Source organism: Myodes glareolus, chromosome 24 (genome assembly GCF_982192425.1).
Source record: "Myodes glareolus chromosome 24, mMyoGla1.1, whole genome shotgun sequence".
NCBI lineage: Eukaryota > Metazoa > Chordata > Mammalia > Rodentia > Cricetidae > Myodes > Myodes glareolus.
Window position 1 is genome coordinate 17,259,087 of NC_142049.1, and position 15,513 is coordinate 17,274,599.

At 47.6% G+C, this 15,513-nt stretch overlaps 1 pseudogene; it reads right to left on the minus strand.

The window, feature by feature from the left end:
• Positions 1-261: 261 nt before the first annotated feature.
• Positions 262-1,875, minus strand: LOC125400810 (cullin-4B pseudogene; annotated as a pseudogene).
• Between the last annotated feature and the right edge of the window lie 13,638 nt (positions 1,876-15,513).

Genomic DNA, 15,513 nt, shown 5'->3' on the forward strand with positions numbered 1-15,513 from the left:
AAATATAGCATGGTTTTATATTTTTCAGGACTAATAACAATAGTACTTCCAAAAGCTTTGATATACTCGATCCACGTGACCTCTACTGAAGAGCTGATGGGGGGGGGGGGCAAATCTTGAGCACTGTGTAAGGTCATTTAGCCCTTTCTGAAGAATTCTGCTAAGTGCCCACCGAGAATTTACTTAGCAGTAACCGTTAATGACTCCTGGGTGGGCGGATCTAAGGAAGAAGTCTGTCCACTCACCCCTCCTAGGCATTCACTAACACACGAAGACGTTCGGGGTCTCTCTTTCTCGCATTGACCTCTGACCTTCAGCTGCATAAAGCCGGCTAGTTTCTTCCAAAAGTCATCGTTCGAAAGAGTCTTGGTGAATTTGCAAATCAGACAAAGTGCTGAGAGGCTTCAAAGTAAACTTCTGTCAATTGTTTTGCCATCCGCCCCGTCCCCCTCTCTCAATCAACCAAGAGTAGGGGACCATCGGTTGTTTTCCTCTTGACTTTTTTGACCACTTATAATATGATCCCTAAATAACTCCTGTCCTATGTCCCAAGTGGAAGGTAGCACTGGATTCTGAAGAACGTAAGTTCTATCCAGAAACAAGAAAAATGCTCATCATTGTCAGCTACTTATAGTTATTTTGCCAGCATCTATCAACCATTTTTAGAAGAACACAAGCCAATGAATCCTCCATGAATGGATGAATCTGTGTTTTGATGTGATCTTCACAGACCTGTCTCAGCTGCTCGGACGAGTTTGCAGAAATCTTATAAAAACAAAGATTTTCTACAGTCTGCCTGCGTTCTTCTAAATTGTACTTAATTGAAGTACTATTCTGAAGCCGGCGGTGGTGGTGCATGCCTTTAATCCCAGCACTCAGAGGCAGAGGCAGGCAGATTTCCGTGAGTTCCAGGCCAGCCTGGTCTACAGGAGCTAGTTCCAGGACAGGCTCCAAAGCTACAGAGAAACCCTGTGTCAAAAAACCAAAACCAAAAAAAAAAAAAAGGTACTATTCTGAAGAACTTCCTCCGTGTCTTTTAGCTTTTGCAGTGTGTCATCTGTGTAGTTTTAGGGTTACCTTTAGAGTTCTCGATCACTGACTTTTTAGCAGAGCCAGCCTTGCTATTTAAACGAAGCTAGAGACTATGGTAGAGGATTTAGCCAGGCCATTTGCACAATGCACCGAAGAATTAATATACTCTTTTTTTAAGTTGCTGCTGCTGCTGCTGCTGCGAGGCTGCAACAGTTGGTAAAGATGCAGAAGATGAGGAGGAAGATTCCTCAGCCATTTTCATATCAAACCCTACAAACTCCAGGGTGTCTTCACTGGTAGCTGGAAGTGGCCGCTGGAACCCTGCACCAGGCAGAGGAGGAGGTTGAAAAGGACAGGGAATCTGTAGGCTGAGGAGGAATGGTAGAGTAAAATGTGGAACCAACCATTTATCTCTAGCTACTGCTGTAGCAGCTGCCAGTGCTGCTGTTTAACTCCTCTGCTTAGCAGAGGTGGGAGGAGCGATGCTAGTTCTACCATCAGTGACGGAAGTGCCTGGGAAGACACTTTTCACAGCTCCCAGATCCTGGAAGTCCCTGACTTGTCAAGTCACCTGGACTTGAGGCGTGTGTGTGTGGCGGGGGGGGGGGGGCGCATTCAGCTTTTTATTTAAAAGCCTCTCCTATAGTTCCGTTTGCCGTGGACCACAGGCTATGAGGGCTTGACTAAACTTTAAGGACCAGGGATTCAGTTACTAATTATACATCCCCAAAGATACAGACCCACCACACTAGTATGTGCACGTCAGTAGACAGTACCTGTTGCACCACGGTCTTCCCACAAGACATGTTTAGACTGAGGGCGTGAGGTCTGGCGCGGCTCCATTGTTCCAAGTATCTTGTTTTATTATGCTATTATGTTTTCATTTGGTGACTGTTGCTTGGGTGTGAATAGCAATGATAATTATGATGGCAATGCCATGGTTATTCTGGTTACCCCCTAGTCCCGATTGTTTGAGTACAACAATCCAGAGAAAGAGATTCATTCGTTTACTCAGCATCCCTGGCTGACCATTAAGGAGCCAGGTCTTGTCTCAGGCTCCTCCAGTGGCCATAACAAAATACCAGCAACTGAGTGGCTTAAATGACACCCATGTATTTCTTACAGTTGGTGCCAGTCAGTCCAGCAAGTCGATGAGGGCTCTCCTCCTCAACTTCCAGACAGATGCCACAGTAGTATTTGGCCTCCCACAATAGACAGAGGGAGATGGTTAGTTCTCTGGTATCTCCCCTTCCTTCCTTCCTTCCTTCCTTCCTTCCTTCCTTCCTTCCTTCCTTCCTTCCTTCCTTCCTTCCTTCCTTCCTTCCTCTTCTTCTTCCTCCTCCTCCTCCTCCTTCTTCTTCTTCTTCTTCTTCTTCTCTCTCTCTCTCTCTCTCTCTCTCTCTCTCTCTCTCTCTCTCTCTCTCTCTCTCAGTTATTGTTTTGTTTGTTTGTCTTCCAAGACAGGATTTCTCTGTGTAACAGCTCTGGCTGGCCTCGAACTCACAGAAATCTGCCAGTCTCTGCTTCCTGAGTTCTGGGATTAAAGGTGTGCGCCACCACCGCCTGGAAGGTAACTCCTCTTCGGAGGACACTAAGTCTATCAGAGCAGAACTTCATCCCGTGCTGCCATGTGGTTGCTGAAGAACCAAACCTGGGTCCTCTGAAAGTATTTAACTGCTCACCATGTCTTCAGCCCCCAGACTTACAATTTTTTTGTATGATTCCTACTTTTCTAGGACTGTCTGGTTTTCTCTTAAAGTCTTGTATCTACTGCTCCTGTAGCACCTTGGGAGGAATACATAAATTTGTATTTGATAGGCCTATACTCAATGCAAAATTGACAATTGGCCCTGCATTGGGGTCTTCTGGGCCTCTAGTAGGCAGGTGATTATACATACCTCTTCAGTAGAACCAGAACCCAGGTGCTATGGTTCAAATGTTCTGGCAAAATTCATCTATTGAAATCCTAACCTCCTGAATGACGCTATATGGAGGTGGCTTTGGGAAGTGGCTAGGTTGTGAGGGTGGAGCCCTGGTGTATAAGATCAGTGCCCTCCTGGTAGATCAGATCAGTGCCCTTCCAACAGCGGCCTGAGGGAGCTGCACCATCCCTGCTGTCATTTATGAGGGACAGCAAGAAGACCCCATCTAGGAGAGTGTTTTATTACCAGATGCTAAATCTGACCTTGGACTTCTCAGCCTCGAGAACCACGGTTTAGAATTCTATTGTTAGTAACCCACCCAGTGTTGGGTAAATTCAGAGCGTTGTACTTTTGGAAGCCCCTACTGTACAGTACACAGATCATATTAAAATATTTCCATTTCACATTTAATACATATTTGCCAGAAAGCAATTTGAAATGGGTGTGTGGGTTCTTTTTTTCTCTTACAAAAAAAAATTTTTTTAAATTTTGCCACAAATTTTTCAGATGTAGGAAGAGGCAAAGAGTATAACCCATTGCCTTACCTCTAGCTCAGGAATGAAATGTTACCCCCCGTAGCTGATTGCTGGGAGATGCACCTTCTCTGGGCCTTTTCATCTGCTGCAGAACTAACGCCCATCCTGAATTTGGAAAATATTGTTCCCATTCATTTCTTTACTTTTCAGAGGTGTCACAAGATAATTGTTTGTTTACAAGCTAATTAAATCACTTAAATTCTTGAAGACCCTCCCCCAAACAAATCTAACCTATGAATTGACCTCAGAAGTTATTAAATAGTCGGGCAGCCGTGGCATAGGCCTTTAGACCCAGATCTTGGGAGGCAGAGGCAGGAGAATCTCTATGAGTTTGAAGCCACAGCTACACAGAGGAACCCTGTCTCAAAAAACAAAACAAAACACAGTCATAAAAGTTATTTAATGTGTGCAAACACAGTACATATGTTTGATGGACATTTATCTAGACCATCACTTCTTTCTGTAGCTTTCCTTTTACACTTTGTCAAAGGTTTCTGTGGGTATGGAAACCGAAGCCCTGACTTTGGGTCTGGAGTCCCGGGACCAGATTGGGGTGATATACAGCAGAGTCCCTTAGGGAAGCACAGAGCAAGAGCGGCAAGGATATTGCTGAGCCACAGGTCTGTCCTAGGCCACTGTCATTCCATAATGCACTCCTGTCAGGTGGGAGATGTCAGCGACACACACGCCAGAAGAAAGGAGTAAGCAAGGTAGAGGGGGAGCTGGGATTGAACGCAAGCGGCTGACCCATCCTTAGAGGTGCTGCCTGCCTGCCGTTTCTTAGCCCCGTGCGTGTCTACCCTTTCAGTCCTGAGTCCTTTCGTAGGCTACTGCCTAGAACCTTGTTTTACCGAAGGGAAGTTGGCCCAGAGGATCTGCATCTCCAGGTAACCCAGTTAAAACACCACTGGGCATTTCCCCGACCCTACTTCACCACCCACTGACCACGCCTCCGCACCGTACTCCCTCCCTCTGCTTGTTCCCCCTCTTCCCCTCACCTCTCCACCTTTTCCTCCCTCTACCCTGCACCTGCTCAGGGCAGAAGAGAGCCCGCAGGCTGCTTTCCAGATGCGATAGTCTCAGGTGGCTGCCTCTGGGGCCCGCAGATTTTACCTTATCGTGATTTGTCAAACCTTTCCTGCCACTTGAGCTCCCGGCTCAAGGTCACCTCCAGCGGATTCCTGGCCCACTTCATAGACTGCCTGCTACCTATACCTGGAAACCAAGACAGGAAGGTAGGGGCGTTCGAAGAGCAAAGTTCTAGCTCCAGAACAAGCAGAGCCACAGTAAGTGTGATCCGGGATGACTGGGGCTTCCTTCGAGGCTCTGTTCTGAGCCCCACTACCCGGATGAGTTATTTCCTCTCTCTGGGCCTCAGTTTCTCCAACTGGAAAGGCTGTGGTGAGAACAGTGCTCTCCAACTAAAATCCTTTTAAAGTTGAATGACTTGGTGGCTCATGGCTTTAAACCCAACCTATCAGGAGGCAGAGGCAGGTGGGTCTCTGAGTTCGAGGTCAGCCTGATCTATAGGGCAAGCTCCAGGACAACCACAGCTACACAGAGAAACCCTGCTTTGAAAAAAAAAAGAGTGACTATGTCGTCCACTGCCACAGCCCTATTAGGTTTGTGACAAGTGTTTAATAGATACATAATTTTATAAATTAAATATATATTCTTGGGCTGGAGAGATGGCTCAGCGGTTAAGAGCATAGCCTGCTCTTCCAAAGGTCCTGAGTTCAATTCCCAGCAACCACATGGTGGCTCACAACCATCTGTAATGAGGTCTGGTGCCCTCTTCTGGCCTGCAGGCATACATGTAGACAGAATATTGTATACATAATAAATAAATAAAAATATATATTCTTCATTATATGATTTGTAATTATGCACAATTATATAGTCCACACATAACTATATAGCTTGTATTGTTTTTTCTTTAATTAGAAATTTTATTTATTTTTAAAATGTAATTTATTTTATGTGTATGGATGTTTTGTTTGCATGTATATTTGAGAATCATGTGGGTGCCCGGGACCTGAGGAGGCCAGAAGAGGGCATCAGATTTCCTGGGTCTGGAGTTACAGACAGTTGGGAATCACCATCCATGTGGGTGCTAGGAATAAAAACCAGGTCCTCTGAAAGAGCAGCCAATACTCTTAACTGCTGCCCCAAATCTCTCCAGCCCCAAATGTTATATTTTATTTAAAAAAATTTATATATGTACTATCTTAGGGTTTCTGATGTTGTGGTGAAATACCATGACCAAAAGCAAGTAAGGGAGGAAAGAGTTTAATTGGCTGACACTTCCCCATCATAGTCCATCACTGAAGGAAGTCAGGACAGGAACTCAAGCAGGGCAGGAACCTGGAGGCAGGAGTTGATGCAGAGGCCATGGAGGGGTGCTGCTTATTGGCTTGTTCTCATGGCTTATTCAGTCTGCTTTCTTACAGAACCCAGGACCACCAGCCCAGGGATGGCACCGCCCACAATGGCCTGGGCCTTCCCACATCAATCACCAATTAAGGAAATGCCCTACAGGCTTGCCTGTAGCCAACCTTAATGAGGCATTTTCTCAACTGAGGCTCCCTTCTCTTTCCAATGACTCTAGCTTGTGTCAAATTGACACAAAACCAGCCAGCACATATACTTATATATTAAATATAATTGCTTGCTTTGGTTAGAAATATAAATCAAGCCCGGTGGCACAGGCCAGTCATACTACTACTTGGGAGCTTCAGGCAGAAGGATTGGAAATTTAAGGCTGCCAGGTGAGTTAGCTACAGGCTAGCAAGACCCTGTTTCCAGATATGAAGGAAAGAAAATGGAGTGCACGTGTAACTCAGAGGCAGAGCATTTGTGCCCTGGTTCAAAAACCAGTCCCAACAAATGGAAAAAGAAAGGGCTGGAGAGATGGCTCAGCAGTTCAGAGTGCTTGCTGATTCTAGAGAACCAAAGTTCAGTTTCCAGCGCCCACATGAGGCAGCTCACAACCACCTGTAACTCCGGCTCCAAGGAACCCGCCGTTTTCTTCGGGCATCTACACATGTGCCATACACATGTTTGTTTGTTTTTAAGAAATGCTTACAAAACCATGCCCTGCAATCTCAGGAACAATCCCACCCATTGCTTAACAGGAGGGACAGGGAACCAAAGGAGGGCAGGGCAAGGAAGGGATCCCGTGTTCTCCACGGTGCTACACACTAGGATAGTCAGTGGTCTTTGCAAATGGTGTGCTTCAGACCTTCTGCAGGACGATTAAATCAGAACTTCTCGGTGTGGACCTGACATGTGTGGACTTTGGTGCTCCCGGGTTCAGATGAATCTGCTATGCCCTGAGGGCCGAGAGCCACCCTTTGGGGTCAGAGCTTCCCACTCTTCAGTGCTGCTGAGTCCCCTAAAGAGCTGTGCCCTGGGTCTCGTTGCGGACTTTACCGCTTATTAAGACGATGCCAATGCATTTCTCATGGCTACGTTCACAAACCACCGTTAACTTCGTCACACAACACAAATCTCTTCTATTCTTACCATTCACAATAAGCCTGACTGGGCTAATCTCACTGAGTGGGTCTCATGCTACATCCGGAGGCTCCAGGGATTCTCAGGGAAAATCCTGAGTGTCGATCTGATGGGATTTTCTAAGGTCACACGCTCACTCCTAACACATCACTATGGACTAGATAGTATAGACTGGCCTAGACTATATAACATGTTCTAATCCTGGCCCAGAATCCTAATCCTGGCCCAGAATGAGCTTCTTATCAGGGAAGAGGCTGGTGGAGCAGAAACCCTTGGGCGTCAGGAATCACCCAGATCCCTGTTAGCTCATTCATTCATGAATTTAAAGCACTGGAGACCTTAACCAGTGTCCCCCTTACCTCTGATTTATAACAAAATCCCTAAAAGTTAAAGACTTCAAAAACTATGTAATGGGTTCGCTATGGTGTGAGCCCACAATCTGGGCTGGGTTCTGCTGGCATAGGCTCTATTCCAGATGTTTCCACAGTGACCTGGCTTCCAGGCCAGGAGTGACAGGTTTTCCCATACCTCTACCCTGTTGCCTTTAAGTTCATAAAAGGGCTTGATAGTCACAACCCATAGTGATGATAGCTTTGGTTCAGTGGGTATTGCCAGTGAGAGGCACCTGGAACTAGAGTTGTGTGGGACTTGGCAGAGCCCTTGACCTCGAAAAGGCAGGAACAGGACAAATGGAATGCCTTTGTTTACGTATCCACAGTTACAGGTGGGGACAGAGGCCAGCTATGGAGCAGCCAGTTCTAGGCACCCTGAAGAGCCTGGGAAGGCAGGACCTTCAGGGTTCCTCCATGCTCTGGCTCCTTACCTCATGAGGAAAGCGGTAACTAGTTCTCAGGGCTCTTAGGCCGTAAGGCTCCAAAGAAGCTTTCCTAGAGGTCTAGTGGGTGGCAGTCAGCTGTCACGCCAGAGTGACCATGTGTCCCATTTGCCTGGGGCAGTCCTGTTTGTACCTGTTGTCTCCGTGTAATTATTAATAGTTCCCCTTCTCTGTCCATTTTAGATGTTGCAGGCCAGGGATCCTAGGTAAAGCCCTTGTTCATCCTAGACTGTAAGAAGTTGGCAGGAAAAACTTGCCCAGAGTTGGGGACAGGAGTACTTTGTCTTGTCCTGTTGCTGCCAAACTGGGGGACTTAAAGCACGTCCATTTTTCTCTCTGGTGTCAGTGGCTTCACGTCTAACTTGGGGGGGGGGGTTAGGTCGGATAGCCCATTATAGGTGGCCTGAGAGTGAGATGCTATCCCAGTGGGTGGGTGGGAGTCCACTCAACCCATAGGTCAATGAGCCTTTGACTCGCTGTCCTCTAGGAACCCACACACCTCTCTGTGCCATGGCTCATTGGTGTCTCCCAGTTTCTCTCTGTCTCAGGGCTCCAGGCCAAATGGGACCTGATGCCTGTCCGCCCACCTCTCCTCCCCTTCGCTGTTCCAGCCAGATTATTTTTTTAGCCTGCACTGCATAGCTTGGTGTAGTCTGGGACAAATAGCTAAGTCCCCACCAATTTTCTCTCTGTATCCTACCAGGTGATAGAGTCAGGGCTGTCACTTCAGGGATGTTGTGTTAAGTGCCTGGCTCATGTAGAGATTCTCCAAGGCATTATGACATTTACTTCTCTGCCTTGCTACTGACTTCCTGGAGAGCCCAACCCCAGTCCTCACGGGGTCGTTTGAGAACTAAGGGGAGTGATTTGCCCACGTGAAGCTCAGAGGCTTCCTTCCTCTAGCTCTCTGTCGCTGAAAGTTTCTATGAAAACTCCTTGTTTAATTCCACTTTAAATGCCATGTTTCGCTGTTCTCAGAACTAATGTATAGGATGCAGCAATCTGGACGCTTTGAACCCTTTAAACACAGCTACTCTGAAGATCTCTATCCCAGCAAGGCCAAGCTGCCAAGTTGACCCTGAACTTCCTTCTCTAATTCCCAATCCTTCAGTCCTGATTTTAGTTTTCCTCAAGCAAGTATCAGAGAACAAGAGCTTTATGATCTAACCCTCAACTAAATGGAGTCTTATCCCCTTCTGAACCAAGACATCTTTTTTTGTTTCCCTCTTTGAGAGAGGGTCTCACTATGCAGCCGTGGCTGGCCTTGCATTTACGCAGATCTGCTAGTCTCTTCCTCCTGAGTACTGAGATTAAAGGTTCTCCATCACATCTGGCCTGATGCATTTTCTCTCTCCCTCTCCCTCCCTCTCTCTCCCTCGTTGTTTTTTGAGACAGAGTTCCCCTATGTAACTTTGGAGCCTGTCCTGAAACTTGCTCTGTAGACCAGGCTGGTCTCTAACTCACAGAGATCCACCTGCCTCTGTCTCTTGAGTGCTGGGATTAAAGGCGTGAGCCACCATCACCCAGTGATTTTCTTTTGGACAAAGGAGCAATCGTCTCTGACTCTCAGAACCTGAAAGGCTTTCTGAGGTGGTGTGAAGAAAGGCTCAGGCCTGTGAGAGGAGTCAACAAATGTGTCCTTGCTTTTTATCCTGTTCTCTTCCTGGTTGCTACGAATATACGGTTTTCTGTGGGGCAAGAGAAACAAGCTAGCAAGAGTCTTTAGTTTGTTTGCTCATAAATGACTGCAAGGCTGAGGCTGTGGCTTGGTTGGTAAAGTGTTCCCCTAGTGTATCCGAAGCCCTGAGATCAGTTCCTACCGCTATAGAAACAGGCATGGTGGAACCTACCTGTAATCCCGGCACCCAAGATGTAGAAGCAGATGAGGCTGTAGAGATGGCTCAGTCTGTCCTTCCCAAAGACCTGGGTTCAACTCCCATCTGACCTCCAAGGGCACCAGGCACTCACGTGGTACACATACATGCAGGCAAAACACATAAACATCAAATCAAATTTAAAGGTTAAAAGAAGAGGTGGTGGCAGGAGGATCAGGAGGGTCAGGAGGTTGACATGCTCTTTTGCTACTCAGTGGGTTTGAGGGTCACCTGAGCTACACGAAACCTTGTCTCAAAAAACACAACGGTGCCTTCCACACTTAGCTGCTCGGAGAAATCATGCTTATGTTCATGATTTCGTGGGTCAGAAACCTGAAAAGGAACCCAGGGCAGTGCTTGCCGGCGATCTCCACGCAGTTACAGTCAGGTGGGGGCTGTCATCACCTGAAGACTTAACTGAGCCGGGTGTACACCGTGACTCACTGCCATGACGGACAGCTGATGCGGGCTGTTGTCTGCATCCGTGACTGGTCAGCCAGACCCCCGCAGAGGCCTCTCCAGGATTCTCTCCCGTTAGTTAGATTTCTTACAGGGCTTACGATCTACGATCAAACCCTAGTACTGAAGTGGGTAGGGGGGAACCCGAACTATACTTCCCTGTGGAGGGAATGACAAAGTTGCCATTGGCTGTCGTGTGGGATAGAGAAATTATTGAGTCCCTCTTCATTATATCTCCCAAGTCTTCTGAACTCGGGCTTTTGTAGCTGTCAAGATTCTTGTGCATAGGCCCATACTGAGGGACACTGATGTTTGGCAATGTCTATGACCCCAGGGCCCAGCTCTTTGACAGCAGTCTATAAAGAGGGAAGCTGAAGAAGAGCAAGCTGATTGGTTCGTGACAAGCTGCATTTTAACTGGTTAAGTCTGGACAGAAAGGGGTGCCACTAGGACCTCTTAAAACTTCTGTTGGCCTACTGTGGAGACTGGGTATAGTGGGAGAGTCTCCAAAGAAGGCGCTCTGAGGGGCGCAGAGAGATGGGCATCTGGATATTCGCGAATCTCTGTGTTCCCTAGACAACCTGGAGCCTCGGACAGCTCCTCCCCCATCTCCACCCCATCCCCGTAGCATGTGGGTATAATGGTCATATGTGCACATAAAGACACAGCCCCTCAAGGAGCACTTCATGGAGGTACGACAGCTTTTTTTTTTTTCTCTCAAGACTAAAAGAACTATTTTTAAACTTTGTAATTACACTTTTAACGTTTGACTAGGCAATACGGCCACTGAAAGAATATTAAAAGGAACACAGCGAGGCGGTCTGGCTCCCACTTCTGTTCCCTGCCTGCCTACTCATTTAATCCTCTTTCTCCCCAACCCGTCCTGATCGTAGCGCCTTGGGTATGTTCCCTTTGACATTTTTCCTTTTGAGGTTTTATGGAACTCACTCTGTAGACCAAACTGGCCTCAGACTCACAGAGATCCGTCTGCCTCTGCCTTCAAGTGCTGGGATGAAAGGCAGGCTCACACTCCGCTTTAGGTTTTATTTTAGTAAGTCAGTGTTGAGTTCATGTACGTCGTTTCTCACCACTACCACCCCCACCCATCTCCAGAGCTCTTTGCCCTTGCAGAGCCAAGACTCTGCAAAGCAAATCACTCCCCACCTCCTCCTTTCCCAGCCCCTGGCAACCACCTTTCTGCTTTCTGGCTCCATGGATCTGATGACTCCGTGTACCTCATATAATAGCACCATGCTGTGCTTGACCTTTGGGAATGGCTTCCTGCACTGAGCACAGCATCTTCAAGGTTCATCCTTGTAGCATGTTGGATTTCCCTCCACTTTTAAGGAGTGATATTCCCTTATATGTATATGCCACAGTCTGTCCAATCCTTCTCTATCCAGATGTTAGTGGCTAGCCCTTTGACTGATGTGGATATGTGATACATCAACACTCAAGAAGCTTCACATGCCATCACCTAACGCTGTCCTTTCTCCTCTAGTAGTTCATTTCATCATTTTGTACATTTATTTATGTATGTACTCTGTGTGTTGCATTGCGTGTGCATGTGCACACATATATGTCACAGTGCATCCATGGAAATCAGAGAACAACTTGAAGGAGTTTGCTCTCTCTTTCCACTATCTGGATTTGTGGGATAACCAGTTGCTCTGCTTAGAGGCCAGTGCCTTTACCCGCTGAGCCGGCCTATCTAAGCAACCCTCGTCTTCTGTTTTGATTCAGGACCCATCAAGACTTAATCAGGTATTTTATGTAATTTTTGTTTAACCTCAAGTCATTCTTCTCCTTTTTTGCTCTTTATTTTATTGACATCTTTATCTATGACATCTTTAGTTTATTTGTGGTTTTGGTTTTTGTTTTATTTTATTTTGAGACAGGGTCTCATGTAGCCCGGGCTCTCATGATCTTGTTATTTAGCCCATGATGACCTTGAACTTCTGATCTGCTTGCCCTACCTCCCCAGCGCTGCGATTATAGACCTGTGCCGCTATGCTTGGTTTATGTGGTACTGGGGATGCATCCCAGGGCTTCAAGCATGCTAACTGATCATACTACCAAGAAAGCTACATGCCCAACTCACACCCACAGTGTTTGGAGAGTCCAAGCCAGCTGTTCTGTAGTGTTTAGCATCTTCATAATGGCATCTCGGACGCACCCTTTGGCAGGATGAGCACAGAGGCCAAGCTGTTTTCCTTGGAGCAATGGTCAGCAGGCACATCACATCCAGGGTCCCGAGGTAGGTGCTTTTACCTTTGAGCCCCCATAGTTCTTAGAAGACAGCATTTTGGAGGCCTGCGTTCTCACTGCACAAGCCACCCACACTGCAACGGGAAGTGTGGGGAAGAGGCACTCTCGGTCATTTCCAGGGACTTCAGGGGCTGGGAACAAGACCAGGAGTCCCTGCCATGTGGCCCTGAGGCCATGAGCCTGGCTCTCCTGGGCTCACTTACTTTCCATGACTTTTCAAGAGTTCCAGAGGAGAACCCTGCTGTCCATTTCCACAGAAGCCGCCCCTAATGATAGCCGAGGCACGTCTCTAGTTGCAGTGGATTTTCCCATTTACTTCCAGCTGCACATATCAAGAGCGTCTGCTTTATCAGGTGTGCAGCGTTAAAGGTATCACGTGACCCGGGTAACCTCTGCTATCATTGCCATTCCCATTGCATAAATGTGTAGAAAGAGGTTCAGCCAGAGGTCCCCAGTGCAGGATGTGGCACTTTGGTTCTCTGAGTCAGAGTGCCAAGTGCCATGCTGCAACAGCCCCTTGGAGCAGTGCAGGGCAGACATGGAGGTACCAGAGCCTGGTGGGACTGTTTACCAGCCTGAGAATGTCCGACCTCCAGCCTAGTGCTCCTGCACAAGCTTTAGCTTTATGGGATCCCAGGCAAAAATACAAGAGTGGCGTTGGCCTGCAAGAAGGCAGAGCCTCAGGGGTGACCAGTCCTGTACCATTCCCCCAGCACAGCCACACCCTTGAAAGAAAACAGTAGAACTGACTTTGCTCACTAAACACATCTTCCGTGCTCTCTGCCAGTGTGGAGCTCCACCCTGCCTCTCCCTGGCTGCGGACAGAACCACACGCTCTTCCCACAGCTGTCACTGCTCAAGGCGTGCCCACCTGCAGAGGAAGTTCCTCCAGTGAAGTCCTCCCTGCCTGACAGACCTGAGCAGTGGATTCTTGAACCCTGGTCTCTAAGGACGAGCCCTGAGTTCCCACCTGCAGGCGGTCAGTAGTAGTCCTAGGCTAGAGAGAGCTGTGGGGAAGGAAGTCTGCGGGTGGAAGGGGAGTGGGGCATGGGGAGGAGGGGAGTGTGTGTGTGTGTGTGTGTGTGTGTGTGTGTGTGTGTGTACCCATGGAAGCCAAAGGTGTCAGATCCCCCGAAGCAGGAGTTTCAGACAGTTGTGAGCTACCTGATGTGGGTGTCTTTGATTCCAGCCTCAGTATACAACGGTAGAAACTGGCTTGATCAAGCATGGTATTACCCTGCTTTTAAAAAGGGTGCTGGACCTGGCCGATGGCTCAGCTGATAAAGATGCCTCACATGAAGCCTGAAGACTTGAGTTAGATCCTCCAGACCTCCATGGTGGGAAGAGCTGATTCCCACAAACTATCCTCTGGCCTTCCCATGAGCATGCTACAACACAGGCATAAACATAAACAAAATGTAACAAAAGGTTATTAGTTGTTTAAGATTTATTTTTGCTACTTTTAAGTACACGTAGGAGGAGGTGTATGTGCACATGCATGCAGGTGCCTTCAGAGGCCAGCAGCATCAGGCCTTTCGGAAGTCGCAGGCTGCTGGAAGACACCAGCGTGAGCGCTGGGGACAGCACTTGAGTCCCTTGTTAAACAGTGCCATCTCTTCAGAACCAAATGTTGTTTAATCAAAAATAAGTAAAAAGGATTTTGGAAAGTAAGTGTGGCGGCTCAGGCATGTAATTCCAGTACTTGGGAGGTCGAGGCAGGAAGCCAGCCTTGGCTAATGTATGAAGATGCTGTCTCAACACCACAGAACAAAACAAAACAAGATAAACTACCACAACCAGAATCAAAGCTAGACTTTAATCTCAGTGCCCAGGAAGCAGAGGCAGGCAGACTCTCAGAGTTTAAGGCCAGCCTGGTCTACACAGCAGTTCTAAGACAGCTGGGACCACATAGAGCAACCCTGTCTCCAAAACAATGAAACAAAAGGGAAGCAAAAAATAACAACAGGTTTGGTGGCAGAATGCCTGTAATTCCAGAACTTAGGGGGCAGAGACAGGAGGTTCACTGTAAATTCAAGGCTGACACAGTGAGTTCCAAGTCAGCCAGGGCTACACAGAGAAACCCTGCTTCTGCACAATCAATCAATCAATGTAAATAAAGACGCTGTAAAGAGTCAGAGAGATGTTTATTTATGAACTGCTGAGTAACCAAACTATCTATGAATATTACAGAGTGAAACGATCTCTCCTGAGCCTGTGTCGTCTCTAACAAGCTTGAAAGACTGAATTTATATACATGCAGGCACCAGAATTCCAGGATTGCTTCTGCATGGCAGAAAACTGATGGTTTCTATTTCCTTCTTTATGCTTTTCTGTACCTTCCCCCAAACTGCTCTGGTTTGCAGCAGTTTCTCCTAATTCCTTTGCTTTTCATTTGTGCATTCCCTTTATATTTTGTGAACTGAAAAAAGAAAAGGTTGTTAAGTGGCTTCAAGCCAATAATCTCACCATTTGAGAGGCTGAGGCAGGAGGACTGCCAAGTGTTCAAAACTAGCCTAGATTATAGAGGGAGTGTGTCTCAAAAAGGATGGGAGTGGCTGGGCTGCCGTGGTGCATGCCTTTAATCCAAGCACTCCAAGGGCAGTGGCAGGCAGATCTCGGGGAGTTCCGAGGGCAGCCTAGTCTACAAAGCAAGTTACAGGACAGCCAGAGCTACTCAAAGAAACCTGTCTTGAAAAAACAAACAAACAAAACAAACAAAAAACAAAGCAAAAGGATCAGAGTGGCGGCGATGTGTGTAGTGATTCCAGTCTTGGAATTCTTCGTTCTGATCTGGATGAACAGTGAAGATCTTCTCGCTCTATTCACCCAAACAAGGGCGAAAAGATTAGGTAGGTATCGACAGGACGTGCAGAAGTTGGGACGTTCTACTCTCTTCTTTCCGGCTGCCTTTGCTCCCATCACCTGGAGCTTCCAGGGGCGCTGGGCTCGGGGCGGCCCCGCGGGCCTCTTGCCGGTTGGGTAGCTCCCGGGGCGCGAGGGCGGCACCAGGGTCAGCTGTTCCGCGTCCGCCCCGCCCAGTGCCCGGGTCTTATAAGTGTCGCCCCAGTCTC